Below are 4,841 nucleotides of genomic sequence, written 5' to 3' on the forward strand. Positions count from 1 at the left end.
CAGTTCTAGGACTCAGGAGTTTATGCGGATGAAGCCGCCAGTGTTCACAGGGTCAAAGAAGGAGGAAGACCCCCAGAATTTCATTGATGGACTCCAGAAAATATTTCGTGTGATGCATGCTACTGATACAGAGGCAGCAGAACTCGGAGCTTTCCAACTGCAAGATGTGGCCCATATTTGGTATGAGACATGGGAACGGTCCCGAGGGGAGGATGCACCTTCTGCTACTTGGGACGAATTTACAGACGCTTTTATTGAGCATTTCATGCCAATTGAGGTTAGAGAAGCCAAGGCTATAGAGTTTTAGAATCTAAGGCAAAAGGACATGACTGTTCAGGACTATTACCTCAAGTTTGTGTCATTGTCCAAACATGCCCCTCACATAGCTCCTGATATGAGAGCCGTGGTTAGAAGATTTGTACTTGGGCTTAAACCCGAGTTGCACAGGGATGCCAACACAGTTGCTCAGAACGACAAGATGATTATTTCCAAGATACTGGCATTCGTGAAAGGTAACGAGACAAGACTGAAGGAAGAAGAAGCCCTGCAGAAGCAAAAAGATAGAGAGTTCAGCAAGAGGGCTAAGTCTGCTGGTAATTTCAGTCATGGAGGATCTCAGGGTGATGGCAACCATCAGTTTTTTAAGAATAGGTCATCAAGACCTGCTCCCTCTACAGCTAGTGCTCCATTTCAGAGGTCCAAGTTTAACTAGAAAGGCTGGAACTTCGAAACGGCAAGCTCACATTCACAGGCCAGCGTGACCGACTGTGGTTTTCAACACCCTACTTGCAATACTTGTGGTAAGAGACATTCAAGAGTATGTCGTTCGGGCATGGATGGTTGTTTTGGGTGTGGTCAGCCGGGTCATTTTCTACGAGAATGTCCGTCCGCAAAACAGAATACCAGAGGTAACAGTAATGTAGCTCAGTCCACAAATTCAGCAGCTCCCCGAAATTTCCAAGCCCAGCAGGGGCGCGGAGCAGCAAAGTCCGGTAATACGGGCAGTGGTCAGAATCGTCTGTATGCACTGTCAAGTCGCCAGGATACAGAGGCTCGTGGTGATGTTGTCACAGGTATGCTAACAGTCTTCACCTTCGATGTATTTGCTCTTATGGACCTAGGATCCACTCTATCTTATGTAACCCCGTAGATTGCTAAGAAATTTGGGATAGAACCCGAAAAGTTGCATGAACCTTTCGAAGTATCCACACCGGTTGGGGAATCAGTTATAGCTAGGTGTATCTATAAGGGTTGTCCAGTGTTAATCTACCACCGCAGCACCATAGTAGACTTAATAGAATTGGAGATGGTAGATTTTGACGTAATTATGGGTATGGATTGGTTAGAGTCCTGTTATGCCTCAGTGGGTTGTAGAACCAAAACTGTGACATTTGATTTTCCCGATGAACTTATAGAATGAAAAGGTAATTCAGTAGCACCTAGGGGTAGATTTATTTCCTACCTTAGAGCCAGAAAGATGATCTCCAAGGGGTATATTTACCACTTAGTTCGAGTCAGGGATGCAGATGCCCAGACTCCAGCTCTTCAGTCAGTACCAGTTGTCAGTGAATTTCCAGAAGTCTTTCCAGATGACTTACCCAGAGTCCCTCCCGATAGGGAAATTGACTTTGGAATTGATTTATTTCCCGGCACTAAGCCGATATCTATTCCGCCGTATAGGATGGCCCCAGCAGAGTTAAAGGAGTTGAAAGTCCAGTTGAACGATCTTCTTGATAAGGGATTTATAAGGCCAAGTGTCTCACCTTGGGGCGCACCGGTCTTGTTTGTCCGAAAGAAGGATGGATCCTTGCGTATGTGTATAGACTACCGCCAGTTGAACAAGGTCACCATTAAAAATAAGTATCCTCTACCCAGAATAGACGACCTATTTGATCAACTTCAGGGTGCTCAATGTTATTCCAAGATTGACCTCAGATCAGGCTACCATCAGTTAAAGGTTAAGGAAGTTGACATTCCGAAGACCGCTTTCAGAACCCGTTATGGTCATTTTGAATTTCTTGTCATGTCGTTTGGGTTGACGAATGCACCAGCAGCTTTCATGGATCTTATGAATAGAGTCTTCAAGCCTTATCTCGATTTATTCGTCATTGTGTTTATTGATGACATATTGGTGTATTCCCGTAGTGAGACAGATCATGCAGAGCATCTCCGAATAGTGTTGCAGACACTTAAGGATCGTGAACTTTATGCAAAATTCTCAAAGTGCGAGTTTTGGCTTAAGTCAGTGGCATTCCTAGGCCATGTGATTTCAGGTGAAGGTGTTAAGGTGGACCTTCAGAAAATTGACGCTGTTAAGAACTGGCCCAAACCCACCTCAGCATCAGACATCAGAAGTTTCTTGGGTCTGGCAGGTTATTATAGGCGTTTTGTTGAGGGATTTTCCTCTATCTCAGCTCCGTTGACTAAGTTGACTCAGAAGAAAGTCAAATTCGAATGGTCAGATGGATGTGAGCAGAGTTTCGAGAGTTGAAGAAGAGATTGACTTCTGCTCCAGTTTTGACACTACCAGAGGGAACCGAGGGATTCGTTGTTTATTGCGATGCTTCGGGAGTTGGTCAAGGATGGAATTAAGGTTTGTGAGGCTAAATATCTACGTTGGGGAATATTCATGATTCTCCCTATGCCTCATTCTTCATACTTGTCAGTAATTTGACTCAGAATATAGTTTAGCCCTAATTTCATGATATGATATAGAACTGTTATCTTCTAGGATTGCAGTTACAGAATTCGTTCATGGTTGTCACTTTGAACATCATGAATTCAGCACGTAATCTTTATAGACTTATGCATTGTTATCACATGAGTCTCAGTCGGTGTATAACCAGTTATTTGCATGAGTCCTATAATCAGAAACAATTATCATGCTATCAGCTATAGCCAGTCTCAGTCTTGTAAATTGTTAATGTTGAACACCTGTATCTGTATTTTTGGGCCCTAGGCCACAGTTTATGCATACGTATTGCTTGGGCCTGAGGCCACAGTTTTTGTGCACATTATTTGGGCCCCAGGCCGCAGTTATATTTACAGTTTTACAGGTGATTCTTCATCCAGAACAGGGAGTACTTCAGCTTCTTGCTTTCCTGTTTAGTTCAGTTTCAGTTCCAGTATTTTATTGCTTCAGTTGCTTTACATATCAGTACAATTCAAATGTGTTGATGTCCCTTTTATTGCTTAGGGGCTTGCATCTCGCGATGCAGGCAACGATATACAGGTTGACGACTCAGCTCTTTAAGAGTGCACGTATCAGCTACTGGTGAGCCCCAAATTTCTTCCGGGCATTGTCAGCTATCTAGTTAATTCATTTTATAGACAGCTCTATTATTCAGTATTCTTAGAGGCTTCATAGACACAGTTCAGACAGTCAGATATTTATTATGTTAGCCTTGTTGGCAGTTGTTCAGTTGTTTTGGTTTAAGCCATGTTGGCTACGTTCAGATATTTCAGATTGTCTAAGTATTTCCGCATCATGATATTTCAGTCAGACGTTTAGTTGATCAGCATGTGTTAGTTTTATTTTATAAGTTATGTTTTGGTATCACATGTTAATTCAGCCAGCCAGTTGGTTCGCTCGGTCATATGCAGTCAGGCACCCGGTGCCGTGTTACGTCTAGGCCCAGGTTCGGGGCATGACAGAGTCCCACAATGAGGCTCCATCTTACACCTCTCACACCCTACTGGTTTCGGAGGAGCATGAAAGGGCTCGAGCTCCAGTGCCTCCAGTTCCTCCACCGGGTGCTTCGGGTCAGTAGATGACCGAAGTTATTCAGTTATTGACGCAGCTAGTTGCCATCCAGGCTCAGGGGAAAAGTACGGATCTGAGCGATAGAGCCAGTAGTGCCAGAGCCTGTGATTTTATGAGTTTGAATCCGCCAGAATTTTTCAGGTCAAAGTCGGATGAGGACCCGCAAGGTTTTATAGATGAGGTGTTGAGGATGTTGAGGATTATTCATGCTTCTGATACAGAGTCCGTGGAGTTGGTATCTTATAGGCTCCGTGATGTGGCGATTCTATCGTATAATAATTGGATGGCTTCAAGAAAGAAAAATGCACCTCCCCTGGTTCGGCAAGAATTCGTAGATGCTTTCCTTCGTCACTATTTGCCACCTGAAGTTTGAAGGGCCCGAGCTGACAGGTTTCTAAATCTAAAGCAAGGAAATATGAGCGCTCGGGAGTATAGTCTCTATTTTAATTCATTGGCCCGGTATGCTCTGACTATGGTAACCGATATGGGAGGCAGAGTACATCGGTTTATGAGTGGCTTAGGGCCACATTTGTTCAAGGATTGTTTGACAGCTTCACTGCAGGAAGGGATAGACATCTCCCCTATCCAGGCCCATGCCCAGAGTCTAGAAGAGTAGCAGCAACCGCATCGAGGCGAGCGTGATGTAGATAGAGGGCAGAGTAAGAGGGCCAGATCTGTGGGTGCTAGTAGCGAGAACAGAAGGGGTCAGAGGCAGTCATATTCCAGGTTTTCAGGCCTGTCTGCGACTAGTGCACCTCCTCAGTTTACGGGCAGGAGATTTGATCGCCCCATTTATTCAGGACAGGTTCAGAGCTTGAGAGTTTCAGGTTCCCAGTTTAGAGGAGATCCTAGTCAGAGGAGACCACCGGTCCTACGATGCAGTCAGTGTAGAAGGTTACATTCGGGTCCGTGCCGACAAGGCTCAGATGCTTGCTATGCCTGTGGTCAGGTTAGGCACATGATGCGTGATTGTCCATCGATGGGTGGTAGAGTTGGGGCCTAGCCTGCAGGATTAGCAGCTGGCTCTTCTTCGTCCGTGCACCCCGTAGAGCAGACTCCTCAGGCTTCAGCATGCCGT

This window comes from Lycium barbarum, chromosome 12 (assembly GCF_019175385.1).
Source record: "Lycium barbarum isolate Lr01 chromosome 12, ASM1917538v2, whole genome shotgun sequence".
Lineage (NCBI taxonomy): Eukaryota > Viridiplantae > Streptophyta > Magnoliopsida > Solanales > Solanaceae > Lycium > Lycium barbarum.